Below are 20,270 nucleotides of genomic sequence, written 5' to 3'. Positions count from 1 at the left end.
GGACACGTGGTCTATCCACACCAAGAAATGCTGCTCAGCCACCAGGAAGACATGTTAGCCACTGAAAGCAAAAACTATAGGAGCTGAGGGAACTGTGTATAGTAAAGCAAGTTAGAAAGGCAAAGACAAACACTGGAAGCTGACATAGTGTAAGACTCAACAAATACTTATGAAAGCTAGTGGACACACAGACACTAGTGAATGAAGTGAGATTTCTTAGGTTAAGAGGGACACGAGAGGGAGAGAGGGTCATAGGGATATAAGGAATGGTATTGGCAGGAAAACGAAGATATATAGCAATAAAATAAGGAAAATGCAGCAGTCATTTAGTCTGAGGCTCTGGTGTGTGGGCTATTATATTGCTGGTCTGGCAGTCTGTGAGTCCTCAGATGCTGTAGTGTCTGTTTGGTAGGGGGACTGGATGCATGGAGGGAAAACTCACATTCAGATTGTATATCATAGTGAGCAATGCTAAATTGCTGTCTTTTCATAATAGAAACACTGAGCTATCTTCAACCTCCTACTAGGTGGCTCGTTTGTCAGTGAGGCCAGAGTGGTTATTGTCAACTGAGGACAGGTTGTCCACTGTCCTCAGAAGTGTCGAATATAGAAACCCTGAAGAGTCCAGAATAGTCTCCGTCCTTGTCACCATGGTTCTGTTTACAGGCCCATTTTCCCTGAAGTGACTGTGAGAAAGGCTTCCAGGCATTCTAAGGAAAGGACATTCTGTCCAACTGGCAGGAGGAAATTTCTATTGTAATGCAGTGTTCTTGGATACGTATCAACCTGACACAAGATCTTCACATTTGGGGTCACACCATGGGCCCTGTCTACCTCTCCCCTAGACTTCCTTGTCATTGATGTTCCAATGATTCTTTTCAGGCTCCTGACCAACCAGGAGCATGGCTAGCACCTGCCTAGGCATCAGTGCTTCTCTGTATCCCAGACTTCTGATTACCTTCCTTTATAGGAAGCCTGCTTCTTAAAGCTCTGCCCACAGGGAGAGTTTCCCTCCATGATTACACTCCAGAGGTCCCTTGAGTGGGGCTGTGTTGTAGTGACAGTCCATTTAATTAGAGCTGAGTTGAGCCAGTCTGTCTATAATCCAAACCAGTTTGGTTACAGGAAAACCCCCTAACATAAACACACATACTGTCGCACTCACTCATCTCCAGTGAGACCATGGAGGGAGTTGAAGGAACTGCCATCACATAAAGTAGAGGTAACAAGTAAGTCTGGGCTTCTTGTAGTTAATTTGTGCCTCATAGATCTGCTTGAGCTTGGCCTTAACTGCCATCACCCCCATCCTATCATGAACAGGAATCTGTCCAGCTTCAGTTAAAAAAGGTTGAATGGACCCTGTGGTCAGAGGCTCAGTGTCAAGAATTGCTTTATAGACTGCAGAGTCTTGGAAAGCACCCTCAGGTTCTGAACTTGACTCCCCCATAGGGACTTTCAAGAGATGTCACCGAGCAGTCTTATCTCACTGAAAGTTGTAACTTCATAGGATTTGCTGATGAGGCCCAAGCAACAGAGAAGCCTACATTGTAGCCTAGACCAGTGGAGAGATCCTGTGTTCTGAGTTTCATGCACACAGGAGCTGGAACATTTCTGTGTTACTTTAAAAGGTGATCACATTATTCCTGAATGAAAGTATATATAATATTGTTTCCAGAATTCAAAGGAGTGAAACAAATATAGAGCTTTGTCCTGAATGGAAGAGGAAACCAGTTCAACAGTTTGCTAGCATTCTCAGGACTACAGACTAGTTCCTAAAATCTTCAACAATGTGGTAGATTTAAGAAGCTCTGTGGTTCTCTTCTATCTTCTGGCTTGCAGACACTTCCAGGGCCATGACCTACTTGCTAATTTCTGCTGAGGCCAGCGAGCAAGATATCATTAATAAATGGATTTGTGTGGTTTTTACACACTCTCAACATGATCAAGGTTTGCATGGATTATATAAAAAAGCAGGATATTTAGCACAGCTCAGGAACAAAATAACAGAGGTATATTCTTGACCTAGCTGTGTAAATGCAAGCAGCTTTTGATCCTCCCTATTAGAGAGCTTTGAAAAGAAATAATTCATAAAATTAATAACTACATACCAAGTCAAGGGCTGTATTCATATTTGGTGATACCATATACAGATGATAACTGCAACTGAGTCTACCAACTGGTTAGGCTTACAGAAATTCACCATCATGTGCTAATATCCGTCAAGTTTTGCTGAGACCAAAGCAGTGAATTCCATGGAGATGTGAGGGTCCACCAGGCCATATACTTCCAGGTTTTAATGATATTATGAATCCCTGTTAGTGCTTCTGGGATATCATCTGCTTATGATTTACCAGGCTAGTTGGAGTGTTGGGAGGGGGAGCTTTAGGATTTTGGTCACTTCTTGCTTATTTTTCCTAGTAATGACATTTACTGTCATGTCAGGAAACAAATGCAATTCACCACTGTATTCTTGTGCTAGGACTGACATAACAAAACTATCGGACTTGGCTAAAACTACAGAAATGTACTGTCTTATACCTTGGAGACCAGAGCTACAAATCAAGGTATCAGTAGGTTTGCTTCCTTCTGAGGACATTCTCCTTGGCTTGCGGGGGGCCACTTTTCCCACTGGGTCCTCGCCTGGTTCTCCTGTGTATGTGCATGTCTGTGTTCTAATCTCTTTTTATAAGGACACCAGACACACGGAATTAGCTTTCACCTTAAAACATTCATTTGCCTTAATTAGTTCTTCAAAGGTTCTGTCTCAAAACATTACTATATTCTGAAATACCGAGGGTTATACAATCAACAAATGACTTTTAGGGAGCACAAGTCAGCCCTAATAGTGTTTTAGATTGCCTTCTAAAATCTCATTATTATGAAGTATGTTGGGGAATTCAATTTTAAGAAATTTCAAGCAAATTTATTTATTTTTGGCTTAGGTAGTTCCTGCTTCATTCAAAATAAGCCCATTCATAAATAACGTAAAAATAAACCGTTTAGTGGGCTTTTATATATATTTTTAAACACACCAGATGGTGTGGCTGCCTAGTTCTTATTTGTACTCCCTGGCATTCTCTGGGTACACACTTGTTAAAATGCAGTGAGCCTGGATTGGTGTGTGCAAATGGAATTCCTAACATCTGGGTGCCTGAAAATCATCACTGAGGAAGCCCACCAATGGTGATCCCCAGGTGCTCACAAAGACGAGATTCCCTCTGTGTGGTTTTCCTAGGAGAACTAAGAATTGCTGTTGGCATTCATCATGCAAAGTAAAGGGAGCCACAAACTCAATTACCTAAATAATTATAGTTTGAGTAAGGCCTTCTTTTCCTTACTTAACTATTCCAGTAAAATAATTGAGGACAGGCAGTTGACTAAAAACTGTCCCTGTCTGTAGAGTAGATGAAGATATTCAAGCCTTTATGCTACTACCCTCTGTGGCTATCACTTGTGGCCTTAAATGCAGAAGGCGCTTGAGAGTGTTGGCTCAGAGCACACACGCCTGATGGTGGGTACCTGGAGTGTGGTACGGGACTGTATGAATGGACACACCTGTGTATAGGTGTTCAGGGCTATATGAGTGGCTTTACACAGAGATGGCGCAGCAAGCACGGCGGAGAAAGGTTATGAGAGGATGGGCAAAGGCTGCAAGAGGAAGCCCAGAGGAAAAAGCATATAGAAATTCACAGGGGCCCCAAGTTGCTGTCTCCCTGCTGGCTTGTTTTCCTGTGTACTATTAAAAAACAAACAAACAAACAAACAAAAAACTGTGGGGATGATGTCATGGGCTCCACATTTCTCTTTTTAAGCTGTCGTAATCAACAGTGAACCTACCCAGCCTGGGATGGTTGCAAAACACTGTCTTATTCCACTTTCCTGAGGGTATATACATCCCATGATGTTAGTGATTCTCCTCCAAGGGTGATCTAGCCTCCTAAAGGCCATTTTTCAGTATCTGGAGACACACTACACAGTCATAACTTCAGGGTGTTACTGGAATCTGGCAAAGGAATGCAAGGATGACCACCAATCTGCAATGCACGGGACAGCCCTTCCCTCACCCCAACAAAAATGTCCCAGTCCAAAATGTCCATAGCCTTAAGGTTGACAAATGAAATTAGACTCTCTGCAAATGTATCTAATCAATGATATGTTGCACCCAAAGATTTGTGGAGGGGAAATGGTGACAATTAATTGAGTTAATTTTCCTCTTGGATCATTTTTATTGAAGTTATAAAGAAAAGTAATCCTAGGATTTACAGATAAACTAGACTAGGATAGGGACATAAAAAAAGCATATAGGCAATTTATTAAAAAATTACAGTTATAATTTGGTTTTTAACAGATAAACCACACATTTGCAATGCTAGCACAGCATTGCAGATATTAGCCACTTCTTGTCCAGCTTCTGTTCTACTTAAATATTTCTGCCCTATGTCAAGTTTCATGTTATGAGCCTCAATTATATATCTTCAAAATTTTACTCTTACCCCAAATCCTACCTTGTAAAGAAAATTACTACTGTGTAGCAGAGTAAGGAGAATGTCATCAAGATTGTAATTTTTGATTTCTGCCTCTCATCTTTCATTATCAGGGAAGGCATCGCAGTATTAAGGAAAGAGTAAGGTTGAGACGTTCTCCCAGGTTTTCCAAATGTGTTGGACTATAAGGAATGTCAACAGTACCTGTTTAATATATGTTTGAAGGTGGGGGTGTTTATGTTTCAACAAACTTTCCAGGTGATTATTATGAAATGGCCATGTTGGAAAATAGCATACAAAAGTGTGGGTTCACAAATTATAGCCCATGGACCAAAACTGTTCTGCCACCTGTTTTTATAGATAAAGTTTTATTAGAACATAGTCATGTCCATTCATTTTTTTTTTCCTGTGTGTCCATCAGGACTTTAACACTTCAGCTGCAATGTTAAATCATTGCTTCTAGTCCACAAGTCTGGAAATATTTATTTTCTGGCCCTTCACAGAAAGTTTACTGAATCCTATGCAAGGTGGGATCATGTGGAAGTGATTGATGTAGACTAAACAGAACATACTCTGTCTAAAACTGCAACACAGCACTTGCTGCAAAATAACAGGCCCTTTATTTAATTTCAGGCAATTCGAAGGAACTAATTTGCCACTTCAATTAATCTAAACTTATTGAGTCCCAGAATGCATTCAGAAATATTTAAAAATATCTGTCTTTTGGGAATTTGGCCAAATATAACATATATAAGTCAATTAAAGCAAAATTATATGCTAAATTTTTTCCTACTGAATAGCAAATCACCAGAAAAGGAAAGAAGGCAAGATGACATAAAGAAGGTGCTGAGGTTAAATATGTAATTATGCATGGAAGGAGTGAGTAGTAAATACATACACAACTGGTTGACTGCTTGACTGACTAATTTATTGGTTGATACATGCCAGGAAGCTTGCATCTTGATGAGCAATGGGACATAAGATTTGGTACTGAATTAGTTATCTACAACTGCAGAAACAATTCCCCCAGACTTGGTAACATAGAACAACCAATGTTTATTATCTCACACAGTTTCTGAGGGTCACAAATCTGGGAAGAGTTTAGTCAACTGGTGCTGGTTCAGGGTCTCTCATAAGGTTGAAGTCAAGATTTAAGCTGAAGTTGCAGACAGATGAAAACCTGATCTGGACTGGTGAATCCACTTCCAAGATGGTGTACCCAGATGGCTATGGGATGGGTGCCTCAGTTGTAGGTAAAGGGCCTTGCCTAACACATGGATCTAAAGGGTGTTAACGTCTTCCTGCACGGTGAGTGAGGAACAGAGAAAGAGGAATAAAAAAAACTGCAATGTCTTTTATAAGCTGAGGCAACAATTGTATTACTTTGAATGTTTGTTAGAAGTGAGTCAGTAAGGTTAACCCATATGAATGCAGATGAGAATTAGGTTCCCGTACTTATTGGGCAGAGCACTGACAAGTTTGTGGATATAATTTGAAATCGACACAGGTGCTAAAAGTAGGTGAGTATCTGATTCGGAGCAAGAGTCTGGAACTTGAATAAAGAATTGATGTTTATTTCTCAGACTCAGGCAGATATGTGGTTTGTTTCCACCCATCAAACCTTGACCATCCTCCCTCATTAATCAGCTGAAAAAAATCACTTGTGGATTTTTCAGCTGCCATTGAAAACTTAACCAAGTTTAAGTTAGACTTAACCAAAGCCAAAACTGAGTTTTCTGTCACGTGAAAGAACAAATAAAAACTGGTAATCCTTTTACTTGTTTGACTTAATTAAACTCTCTTTTGTCTATCTGTATATCTCTCTTTTTAGACAGCAAAAGTTATGTCCCTGGGCACTTTTGGGCCATTTCTCAAGATTCTGATTCAAATAAATATTATTTCAGTTGAGTTGTGTTATTTTAGTGTGGGTTTAGAATCAGCTCTTATGATGCCTTTTATTTATTTATTTTTTTCAGGAACATGAAGTCTCCCTTTGGGGCATATTCTTTGAGACCTCTGTTTGTCATGCTTATGGTGCATTCAAAACACTCACTAAATTCAATCTTTGAATTAAGCTGTAACCAAGCTTGTATATTCATTAGAGAAGAAAAATTCTCCTCGAATAAGTTCAAATTGTTTATTGATTTTCATTTCTGTGTTCAAAGGAAGCCTGGCTAAGTCTGTCTCAGCACAGTCCCCAGGGAACTACACAGCCAACAAGTGCATCACATTTAAACCCAACTGAGCAGCCATCAACCCAAATGGGAGGATTCTTTTAAAACTGTATTAATAAATAGTAAGAGCATGAGATTTCCCATTCAATAAAATTGATTCTTAATGAGTAATAACACTTGCCACAGCTGGCAATAAATGACAATATAGGGGAAAACTTAAAAAAAAAAACCTTATAAAAAAGAAACCAAATAATAGCAAGAGAACGTGCATTTGGATAGCCTTTTGCCTCTGGCTAGGGAGAGAGAGAAACTGAAAAATCACCTCTTCCTTCAGTGTGATTATTTATCCATATGGTACCCCTACTGAATAACCATTGGGAGAGTTTATGGAATGTCTCATGAAGACAAGGGTGTGGGTGTTCCTTTTGTTGATGGTAACACATATCTATAGAAGCATCCTAACAGGTATTTCTGAAAAAATGAGACACCTACTTATGAGCAATTACACATATGAATATTTTAGGAGTCTTAAAGCAAAATTTAAAAATTTGTCTTTAAAAAGGAATCTGAGGATTATTGGGTTTTCAAGGCCTTCTGGTGGATGTTTACTCTTCAAAAATGTCATGACAGCATGATAAACAGAGGCTATGAAAATCTTACTGTATTGTCTTTTCTTTTTACAAATGAAATTAAGCATGTTTAATTTTACTAAGTGTAAACACATACTTAGGGAGGCATATCTTCTCTTCCTGAGTCAATATGTTAGCTAAAGAGTTTCTGAAAAATATCTAAACTTTAGTTTTTAACTGATGCTGAAAGATTTTTCAAGATAAAAGACCAAAATTAATTTAAAAAATGTGGCATTAGGAAACTGTGTGAACCACATATTTACCTATGTTGTAAGATAGGGGAGGATATCCCTTGATTCTTCCCAGAGACTCACTCATTCAGCCTCAGTTCTATCAATACTGTTTGTGGGCTTGGAGAAAATTACTTCCTCGCTACACAATATTTTCTTCATCTGTAAACCAGGGATAAAAGCAGGGAATGAAATCTGATAATGTTAAAATATTATTTTATAAAAATGCTAGCATATAAAACTATGAATTTCACTAGTTGGAGTGATGCTGATGTCATACAGAGGTGACATAAGGCAAATCCACATTGCTGGAAGAATCAGGGCTCAGGGATGATAGAAGCTCATCTACCAAGACCTGAGAGATGAGATGTGGAAATCAATCAATGCCTTCTGTAAAGCAATAGTCACCTAAGCATTCGGTGGTGATGTTGAAGTGTATAGAGATCCAGTTATCAGGCTGTACATCAGAAACCCACCCAGTGTTATAGATTAATGACATATCTATATTTGTTTTTTAAAAAACTAGGATAGTAAGGGAAACACAGGATTAAATAGCATCATTCTTTCCAGACACACTGTCAAGCCAGCAAGTTCTAAGAAGGCTCCCTGTGAGAGGGAACTCAACATGTTGCCAGAAACTTCCCATATTCTGGAAAGAGATTGAATTTGGAAGACTGAGAAAAGTGAATGTCCAATTATGGAATCTCAAAGTATTCAAGTGAAAATGATTTGTTATTAAAAAACATTGTCTGAGCAAGTAATCTAATTTTTGAAAAGCCCAGACAGGTCTAGTGTAGCAAAGCACAAGCAAAATCTTCTCAATCTGTCCTGGACCAAGGCCCAGATTATAGCAAGCTGTATCATTTGTGCTGCTAGTTTTCACACAGATGCAACTAACGTCCAGTAAGACCGAGGAAGGTGAATCCTAACCAGGTATGTGCTGGAGCTCCAGGAATGAATTTTTCTCTGGTGGAGAGAAGATACCAGCAAAGTTCCATAGAGAAAAGATACCAGCAAAGTTCCATAGAGAGAAGATACCAGCAAAGTTCCATAGACTGTGGGTGCTTTAGGGTCCACAAAATCTCTGAGGGATCTAGCTAAGCCAAAAAATTGTCTCCCTCACATTAGACTATCAAGGATTTCCTAATTCATTAACTAGTTCAGAACCCAACTTACAACTTTCCTCTTCAGTCTACCTGCTGACATCAGTCTCAGGCATTACCATGTGATGGGCCAATCTGTACATCAGGCTCGGATGTCTTCGGCTTTAATGACCCTCATTTCCAGTTCCTCTAAGCCCCTTGTCCTAAGAGTCTCAATCTGGACCTCCTTTTCACCACAGACAACCCTAGCCTAACATCTGAAACTCAGATACATCACTCTCAGACCAATGCATACTTCCCTTACAACAATCTCACTGCTCCTTCTCTTCTACCTCAAAGAGAGATCAGTACTCTGGTTCCTTGACTGCTTTCCAGAATATCAGAACTCTCCTGGTCTTATGGTCTTTGCCACCCAGGTTGGCTCCCATAAGTTGGCTCTATTTCCTCATGTGTGCCTACCGCCTAGGCTCTCTATGGCCTCCTCTCTGCTACTTCAGCCTGGTCTTAAAGCTCTGCCTGCCTCATCCTTTGGGATTCGCCATGCTGCTTCAAGTTTTGGCTTATGCATCTTCTTAGAATTCATCCCTGAACAGTTTCCCAGTGATCTTGCCAGACTGAGCTAAGGACCTCTGCCCCTGCACAATCCTGGTCATCACAGTTCCAACCACAAACTAGGGACAAGATCAGCTAACATTTCTCTTTCCCAGAAAACTACAGTAAGCTCTCCTAGAAGATAAACTAAGTTTTGTTAATCCTTTATTCTCCCATACATGCCCAAGTTGCTGGAATATTGTAAGTACTCAATAAATATATCTGGTAATGAATAGCCCCTGCTCTTCAATTATATAAGCTCCATGAATACCCCAATCAAAGCAAGTAAACAAACAGTCCTCAGAGCATCCCACTCTGATACATCCCTATTATCCCTCTAGAGGCAAACTTCAGGAGAGTTTGACTGAAGCTATCACCTAGAACATTCAGTATCTACTAGGCATTTGAATATTTAGGCAAATTTAATGTTGCAGCTGAATTTGTGGTTTTCCAATACTAGGTGAGCTCTAAACATAACTGAATTTCTTTCTAGAATATAAGCATGTTTCTCTTTTATTTTCAACAGAGACTTTCTACATCACTCCTCAGGCTCCTAAAGTTTTTGGCACATTTCCAGCTGGCATCTACATCCACTTGAGTAAAGTGAGACTATAAAGTGAGACCTCTGCTCCCTCACCATGAGAGACTAGCAGCTCTACATTTGTTGGACATCTATGTGAGAAATGGTGAATCCCCACATTATGAAAATAATTGTGGAATCTGAATAACCAAATTTTGCAAAGGCATGAAGAAATGGTAAATTCATTTCATATTTATGAGGAAAACTCATGGTGCTAAATATCAACAGTTTCAGTGAATTGAGTGCTAACCAGTACCAGCACCAGTACTTTGACTTGTTGCTTTCAAATAACCACAGGAAACATGACTACATCTATTGAGAAAATTCTTATACACTGTTGTTAATAATTATTTTTCTTCTTAAGTCATCTTATCTACAAGCTATGGTTTTCCCATATATAAACAACTCATATAGTCCACATACATGAGTATCTGGTTATATGACCCATTACAGAAAAACTGGGTGATGCCTTGGTGCAATATTAGTACTTGTTATTGGGTAAGTCACTCTTAATGGATGAGGCATTTTTAATTACTCCAAAATCATCACACTAAAACAGGAAGCTCTCCATTAAAGTTAGGGTTTGAGAAACACTGGTTAAAAAAAAAAAAAAAAACGGTAAGTATAGATCTTGCAAATAGTAATGTACTAAATATTGCTGGCATGCCTACTTATAGCTTTGCAAAATAAAGCTAAGTATAAAAGATATTAATATGTGTTTTATCTTTTATCTGTATTTAATTTACCTACTTCATAAATCCAATCATTTTATAGCTTCAAGATATTTGGTTTTTACTTACTCCTTTCCATGCATGCAGCAGGCAGTTAGTTTAATAGAACAATCATATTATAATATTCAGAAATATTAGAAATAGATGAAGGTAAGCTACTTTTCCAAAATGTCCAACTTCCCTTACATTAGGATTTTGTTGCAGTAAGTATTATTGAATTAGGGGTAAACGAGAGATGTCTCTTCCTCTAAAGTGAGATTTCATGCACTACAATTGGTTGCAATAGGGTTCAAACTGAATAAAAGATATAAACAAATGTTATAAACTGGTTCATTTATTAATTAAGACACAAGAGCTATCAAAGTACAGAAGCTTGGTTTATAGCTTAAAAACATACTTATGAGTTAAAATTTTTGAAATTTTTTTTAAGTATTGAGTTCAGAAATAATGGGTTTAGAGCCAATTAAATTAATATCATTGATCTGAAGTTTAAATAAAAGCTTTTCTATTATTGTCATTATTTTTGAACTCACTATGTCAACTCAATAAGTGTTTGTTAATTATTTGGACTGAAGAAAAATAGACTTTTACAATCATTTCATTGTTAATTTCAACCCATGAATTTGATCTTTTCCCCACACTTGCTAAGTTTTCTGCTGCTCTGAAAAGTAAAGCTACTTGAAATGTGCCCATTTTTCATATAAACTGATTTTACTATAAGGGCTGCTATCTAAACTTAAAAGTCTCAAAGACACTTAGGACAAATGGCAAGGTTGAGTGCAATCTATACTGACAAATATGTACTTCTTAGACTGGAATATCCTTACTTACAGAAATAAATATTGAGTAGAATTTTTAAGATAAAGTATTTCTGGGTGGAAAAATAATGTGCATACTGGAACTAGGAAGCCAGAAAGGAGAAAAAGACAGAAGTATATGTTAGCCTGGAGGTAAGACACACAAATAGAGTCTTTCATATGTGAGAGATGAGAGAGAAAAGCGTATTTTTACTCATAAGAGTATACTGTTAAGATTCCCATATTTTACTTTATAACCCTTTTAAAGATATCATTTCCTATCAGGAAAATCAGCTGAGAAAAGCAAGTGAGACTCTGTATCAACATTTATTCATGTAAGCTGCTGAGGGGGAAAAAATTCTTTGATCTTTTCTCAAAATCATAAAGTGATAGTGGCTGGCCTGGTTCTATAGTGACACCATAATGACCCAAGTCATTGACTACTTGCTAGATTGTAGCTGTCATTTATTTATAATACAGTTGATGAGACTTGTTTTTTCTCTTGAGACCGAAGTAGTGATTTAGAAAAAATTGTAATATTACTTATATTAGAAAACTACAAATAACTTACAAAGTGCTAAAATCTAGCTATGCTACCAAAGGAAGGAAAATAGTCTGAGGGGTATTTATTAGTCTGTAGTGCAGCAACGGGGCATGAACCATTGCAATAGGAAACTACAAAGTTAGCTCACAACCTATTAGGGAGACAGACACAAACACAGATCACTACAAAACAATATAAAGAGGCAGGGGTATAGATGTGCTTTGGTAGCCAATATTGCATTAGATCCTCTGTTGCAAATCAGTATAAAAAGCACTTATCCCTGCAATTGTGATATCAAAAACTAGTCTGTAAAACAAACAGGCTCAACAATTTTATGGATGTGGATGAATCATGTTGGTCAAGGATTTTTAATGGCAATTTTAGAGTAGTTTCATATTGATGGAACATGTTTGATCCTGGATAACCCACGTGTTAGTTGATATTTTCAAACAGGCCCGATTTTCAAAGGGTTAGGAAAATGACTTTGATTCAATACATTACCTTGCACTCTTTACAAATTCTCTGCAGCCTTAGGCTGGGAACAGAATCACTTGCTACAAAATAATCTGAATATGAATTTCATCTGGGAAAAGTCTTAGGGCTTGTGTGTGTGTGGGGGGAAGACTCCTTTCAAAGGCACTGTTAAAATAGTTGTTGCAAAGTAAACACCTGTGGATCCTTTCTTGAGTGTATCATGGAGATTAGCTTTGGCTAAGGCCTTTGAAAGGTGACTGCTGTTTCCTGTTGTCAACACACCAACACAACTACAACATCCAGCCTCAGCTCTCACCCTGTGGATTCCATCATATAATGGAGTTCTACATCAGTTTTTGGGTTGTGGTCCAGTTTGTTAACACTTTTCAATATTTTCCTGGTGACCTGGTCCGCTGGCCAGTTTCTATTCCATTTCATTCCCATAGAAATCAGACCTTACTACTACTTTATTGAGATCCTTGCTAATCTTGTAAAACTTCCTGGAGCGATGATCACAGCATCAGTCTCCTAGGACTCCTGACGCTAATCCTTCCTCCAGATCAAATGCTGACCCGCAGACAACTCTGTTTCTTGAACTTCTTTGGAGGTAAAATCACAGACAGCGGCCACCTCAGTATTAGACTACCAACCCCAAGTTCACTGTTACCACAAGAATATACTCTTTGTATTGACTTATTTGAAGATGTTCTCTTAACTAAGGCCATGGACATTATGGTAAATATACTGAAATTGGAGCAAAATCTAATTCACTTTTAAGGCTGGCACAGAAAATAAGGATTGGGAATAAATTTAGCTAGAGATTTCTGTGCATGACAATTCAGAGTTCTGCCATGTTGCAAGTATGATACAAGACAGAGGAAGCTTACAATAAATCAGACAGAGAAGCAGTTACAAGAAATATGTACAGGGTAGTGGAGAGTCCAGCAAGTAAAAGGTAGTGACAGGACAATGTGTCCACTGTGACTTGGAGGTTCTCATTATAAATGCTGCTATGGAGACATCATCGGGATACCTAAACCAGCGTTATACAATGAAGAAGACAACTACAATTTGATATTGAGCAATTTTTGGGCAAGGGAGAAGAAACGAAGAGCTTAAAGTGTGAGGGGAAGGGAAGCACAGAAAACTATACTTGCAGAAGAACAGAGATGAGACAGGAAGTGCTGCATTTGGAGCACCAAAGTATTTCACTCTTCTAGTCTGACAATCATTAGAAATGGGTGCTACGTCTTAGTGATAGTTTCTTTTTCATTGTGCTGAAAATATTTTAGTTTGATGTAGTCACAACTCTCTATATTCTCTTTTATATTTTCCCTTGTTGTTGGAGACGAATCCACAAAGATATCTCTGAATTTTATGTTATGGAGTGTTTTGCCCATTTTGTTCTGAGTATTTTATGGTTTCAAGTCTTAAATCTAAGACTTTAATCCATTTGGAGCAGATTTTTGGTGTGGTGTGAAGGGAGAAATTCTATTCCTCTAAAACATTATAAACCAGTTAATCCCAATAATTAGTAAAAAAATACAGACTGAATAAATAAGCTGTTATAAAAATACCTATAATTAATAAAACTCATCTGTAATTTTTCTATATGAGGCTGGATGGATATTACAATCTAATTCAGGTACTAAAAGAATATAAAAACCCTGACTTTTGAACTGATATTTTAGTTATAAATTTAGAACCTGAGTCAATTACTTTGAATTTCAGTTGTTTTAACATCCAACAGCATAGTGCATTGTCCAAGTCAACAATGAAAATTTTTAAAAAGTAACAAGGGGTTGGAGGGACTCCTTCCTGAAGCAACCTCTTCTCAGAGAATAAGCTCACATTTGTGTTTTTCCATTTGTAAGACACATCTCCACTGCCATGAAGATTCTAATCTGAAAAATCTTTTATATAGTATGTTACTGGCAAGTCAACTTGCTGAAGAACATTCTAATCAGTAATTTTAAAATCTTCTCATAAACCAGTTAACTGTCACCAATATTCTTTTGTCCCCCTGATTTGGGTGGCAAAAAAAAATAAATAAATAAAAAGAGAATACTATAACTGGTCCAGTAATTCACACTTGACTATGTGCCATAAAGAGTAGAAGCTACGTAAATGGAAGCGCTCCAAATAATTCACTGAGCATTCCAAATAAGTCACCAGTTCATCCTGGCTGGCATACCTGAAAACAATTCTTTCATTCTTTCTTTTTACTTTTTAATATTAAAGGACTGTCAGCCACACTTAGGAAAGCAGCAGGATTCACTTCATAATCTCCTCACTTCACTGGTGGAATGTGAAGAAATGTCTGAAAAGGCTGTCATTTTATTCAGAGCTTCATTAATTTGACCCTTTGTCCTCACTTCAGGAAAATAAAAGAAAAAAACCTCATTCTAGACTGGCTGAAAAATGATAATCTGAAAATTTTCCTTCTTCATCTGTCTCCAACTCTTTATTTGTGTCTAGCCTCCTAGCAAAGTCACCACTACTTAAAAGATGTGTATATTACCTCGATAGTTGAAGCCAAAGTATAACTGAGAATAATTAAGGAAGACCTTAAGAAACCGAGACAAATCATATCTAAAGAGTCAATATGATTAAGATAATTCTTTGCAAATTGTCTATGGGTTCAACACAGTACTAGACCAAATGCCATTGGCTTATTTTTTAGTAAAAATTAACAAATTTTATGAAAATGCAAGGACTTGTAGCCGTTAAAATATTCTTGAGAAAGAAAACATTTGGAAGGCTTGTATTCCCTGATATCAAAATGTAATGTAAAGTGATAGTAATCAAGGTAGTATGGTATTAATATAAGGAAGCACAAATACTACAACATAATAGGAATGTCTGAAAATATACCCACGTAAAACTTTTCCACTGAATTTCAACAAAATGCATTAAAGCTCTTCAACATAGAAAAAGCAGTTTGTCTAATACATTGCTGAAATAATTGGGAAAAAAAATAGGCTTACACTTCTCCTTTACAATACACGCTGACATTATATGTTCTACACCTAAAGTTAAAAGCTGTAATTATAAGCTTTTGGAGGAAAATGGAGTAAGAGTATGACATTGAAGAGCCAACAGTTTTTAGTGAGAACAGAAAAACTACTAACTATAAAAAACTTGCCATAGTGTTTTTCATTAAAGTTAAAGCTTTTGTTAATGAAAAGATACACTGAGGAAAAGAAAAAGCAAACCAAAGCGTGGGAAAAAGTATTTTCATTACACATTTATGATAAAAGACATGTAGAGACAAAATTACTACAAATCAAATACAAATATACTTACTTACATACAGAAATTAAAAAAGAGGTTGCTGCTGGTAGAGCAGAGATGGGAGGGAGTACCAGGCAACTTGCGGGGTAGATGGAAATATTCTGCATATTGATCAGGCTGTTAGATATACAAGTACATACATTTGCCATGGTTACTGAACTTCACATTAAGACCAATGCACGTCACATATAAAGTTTTGGGCCCATTGTTAAAAAAAATAAGGTCTTTGAAAGGTAAGTAAGGTATCTTCATAAACAAATCTCTCACCCAACACTCCTGTGGTGACTCCTAATTCTAGAAGACAGAGAACATGCTAGTGTATGTGCCTGAATTCAGTAGTTTTAAAATGTAATAGTTATTCTCTTTAGGGCTCAGAATCTTATCCCAAGTCTTCCAATGCAACAGGGTAGTTATACATTAAAGCTAAGAAGATTAAACATAGGCCTATCTGAATTTCCCTATATAGATTGGCCTGTTTTCCAGTGGCGGCAGCAGCAGCAGCAGCCAGAGCCCAGGACTGAACTTGAGCCCCATTTTTGCTCTAAAGACAGAAATGGGTCATATGGTCCCCATGGCTTTCACAGCAGCTGCCAATACCATGGTTAGCCAGGTCACTGGCTTTTTGAGAAACAACCCCCAGGAAGCTCACTCAGATTGTCTGCCCCCAAACAGAACCTGATAGAATAGGACTGAAAACACCAGTAGTTGGGAGGGACATATGCCCCAAATTCACTGGAAAAATCACAACCGTAGTGGTGTATTTTTATTCTCTGAGCCCATTTCTGCCCAACCCTCAACAGGTGAGTTGAGAATTATTCAAGGGCTTGATACAGAATTTAATATAGAGATGCCTGTCAATGCCCTCCTCATGCCATCACCCCCTCATGCGCCACCTCTCTCTACTTCCTTTGAAAACACAGCCTCATAGCTGTCGGTCCTCTTACATGCACAGAATCTTACATGATAGCCATTTGCACAAAGGGGATTCAAATGTACCCTAATTTATTTTCATTATGAACCAAGAAGCTATAGAAACTGACACATCAGGCCACCTTTGTCATGTTATCCTGTAGCACCAAGATAACTGCTCTTGATGACTGTCAGAAAATGGGATTACTTTTCTCTTGGCTGTGTGTCTACAACTGTAAACAATTTGAAAAATGAATATTTGGGCACTTACACAATGTAAATGGTTCTGGTCTCTGTTATTTGGCCCAAAGACAATCAGTCAAAACATTGGGCCTTACATGTACTTAGATGTACTTTGGTGACAGTCACAATACTGGCAAATGAGGAAATCATTTCAAATGCTGGTAGGGAATATTCCATCTTTTATTTACATTGTGAGTCCTACTTATCACCTAGCTGTCACTTAGCCCATTTTTCACTCCAAAGCAAACTACCCATACCTCACATCTGACTTCAAAGAAAACTTGGTCAAGAGAGTTCTTTGAAAGGGAGTTCCCCTTCAACAGCCTGCGCACATGCTCACAACCAGCCTACAAGGCCTTCCATCATTTCTTCACGATACTATAAAAGGGACAAAGGGGAAGACAAACATTTATGGAGAGGGAGATTTTTCTCATAATGGCCCCAATAAATATGTTTGTTGTAGAGAAATAAATGTGGAGGGAAGACATGCAAGCCTGATGTTGAAGAAAAGCTTGTTCATACTTAATACATGGGAGAAATTCTCAAGAGCTGTTCAACCATGTTAAAAAATATTACCCCTGTAATACTGCCAAGGACAGGGAGACCTACGGTGGCCAGCTGAGTAAGTGCTAGCTGGTCAAGTTAAAGTGCCTGGGGGCAGAAATAATTTACGTACCCAATTTTTCTAGTATGTCAACAACTGAAATTTCAAGGAGGAATGCATGTATCACAGGCACACATGCTTCTTGTTTGCACACACACATACACACACACACCCATGCACAGATGCACACTAGAGAGTCCCTGAAATCTGCATTTCTTCAGAAAGAAAAAAATAGAATAGAATAGAAGGAAATAGATTGTCTGTTTCATTGACAAGTGCCAGTGCTAATCCCAGTATTACCTGTGGACTATGCAAATAATCTAAAAATCCATCTGAGGTATAGCATAATTCCAGAATCTGAACTGAGATAGTGGTAATGTTTCACAGAAGAATTATAAAAAGAAAAGTCACATAAATGTAAGCTACTTCAAACTTTTTCCTCCCATGCAAATCACTGTGATTTTTAAGGCCAGAGACCACTAGGGTTCTTTTTTCCAAATGATACTGCTCGGCAGTAATATGATAGTTAAAAATTCAGATTTCACACTGGAATTGAGTTGGTATAAAATCCCTATCAGCCTGTGGCAAAATTTATTGCAAGACTGAAAGCTCTCTGCCAGTCACAATTATAATCATGAAACTGAACTAGTATTGCAGGTCATATAACCACATCTTCAAGGAGAGGATGACAAGATGGATAGGAATTTAATGGATTTATGGTATCAGACAATGAAGAAAAATACCTGTCTGGACTAATCATAAACTTTTTTTTTAGCTGCAATTAACCTCCTGTTGAAATGCGATGTGGAGGCTATGTAACTGATAGCTCTTAAGGAAAGCAATGAATGTGTAATTGTCTGGAGCTTTTGCAGGGGCGGGGGGGGGGGAAGGCTCTTGAAAATGAACATTTTGCTAAATAACAATATGATTATATTTAGAGTATGTTTAATAGAATATTTTAGATTTGTTGCTAAATGAGAGATGCCAAGCAATGGCTCAATATCAAAGACAGTCACTGAATCATATCTGTTGCTCAAGAAAAACTACTAAGTCAACATGATCATTAGAAAAGAATAATGTCTCTTTAGTCAATATCACAACATTTGAAATAAACAGAGAGTGAAACTTTAAGTGAAAGGGCTTTAAAGCTATAAGCTCTTAAGAGTAGCAATTTACCTTTGTTGGTTACTACTGTAATATTTTTAACCTTACTCCTCACTGTACAACCAATATTTAGACCAAAGCCTACAAAATAATAGCTGATCAGATATTCACTAAAATCATAGTCAATAAATACAATTATTCCCAGCCCCTTACCCAAATCTTTAAGTCCTATAATCATTCTTATCAAGTCTTTAGCTCTATAACAACCAGGAATTGTCTTCCACTAGAATGAAAAGGAAAATACCAATTCAACTTCCAAAGAAAATATTCTAGCTATTAGGTTTTGCTTGATTCACAAGATACTTCTTCATTCTTGTTCCTGGTTTCTTTACCTGATTTTTAAGTTCAGCTACTTGTGTGACCTTTCCATGCAAGTAGTTTTAAAGATGATCACCTTTGATTTACCTCTGTCCCAATACTGGACCCACAGTTTTCTTTGACTTGCATTTCTTCATGTCTTTGGAACCAGATGGGCACGTGGTCTTTCTCCCCCACTTGCTCTCATCTATTCCTGTTTTGATACTTAGTTATCTTTAGAATTCTAGACCATTGTATAGCATTTCTGTACTTGTAGTACATTTTTGGAGAATAAGGCTCCATTAATATATATTATTAATATACCTTAATTTGGATACTCAGGAATACTTACTGGTAGGCTTGTGATGTTTTTAGTTAAAATATATATATACGACTAACTATGAGTATGAAACCCACAGAATGCATAGTGGAAAACAGCAAACATGGAATTATTACTTAATTGTTGTTAAATAGTTTGTAGTTTTGCATACAAACTGTGTTTAAATTTACTAATCAACACCAAAAGTTTCTATTTATGAGTCTGTAGTGTGCGTGTGTATGTGTGTGTGTGAGAGAGAGAGCATGCGTAAGTTCTACTTTAATTTGGGATATTCAAAGTATTTTTTAGAGTGCTCATATAATTTATTATCTAAACAGAGAGACCTTTAAAGTAAAACACAGTGGTATTAGGATAACAGGCAAAAACAGACTGTGCTGAGAACACTCGTCTGTCTGGTCAGTCCCAAAGAAACGACTGGGAGTGACTCATTTTAACAAATGACACACTTGAAGGGAACCCCAGGAGAGCCTGCACCTGTGAAACTGGTGCCCACACTCAGCCAGATTGCAAGCCATCCTTCTGGAAGAAATTGGGCTTTCAAGTTTGGACTTCAGCAGTGTTTTCTAATTTGTTTCCTCAAGATTGGCCAAGTTCTGGGTTGAACACATGGATTTTCAAAATCATCCATCTCGAATTGTTTGATACAAAAATAGATTGAGAAGTCCCAGGGAACACATTACAAGATTCTAGAAGAAATGAAGACTAGAAGTGCACACATACAAGGATGTGTGAGGGACAAAGTGGATGTGGGAAATTTTAAGAAGCAAGAAAAATGTTTAAAGGTGGCTAGTGTATTTTTCATATGATGTATTAGTTATATTTCAAATTTATGCTCTAAAATTATGTAACTGTTTTGTTACTCAAGTTTTTGGTTATTTTCAAAATCAATATTTGAAGTGGGGTCTAATTATCTTATGATCCTTATAGGCACTTACAGCTGTAATTATCTCCTTTGCACCTAAAATCCCCTAAATCACATACCATTTACACATGTCTTCTTGCCCTGGGTAAGGACAGTTGTGTGGCCTTAGATTACAGGATAGAGGGTAACGTGGTAGAGAAAAATCTAAGATGGCCCCTAG

The sequence above is a fragment of the Condylura cristata genome, unplaced genomic scaffold (assembly GCF_000260355.1).
Source record: "Condylura cristata isolate star-nosed mole 26May11 unplaced genomic scaffold, ConCri1.0 scaffold00018, whole genome shotgun sequence".
NCBI classification, from domain to species: Eukaryota; Metazoa; Chordata; class Mammalia; order Eulipotyphla; family Talpidae; genus Condylura; species Condylura cristata.
Note: the sequence above shows the minus strand (reverse complement) of the source record.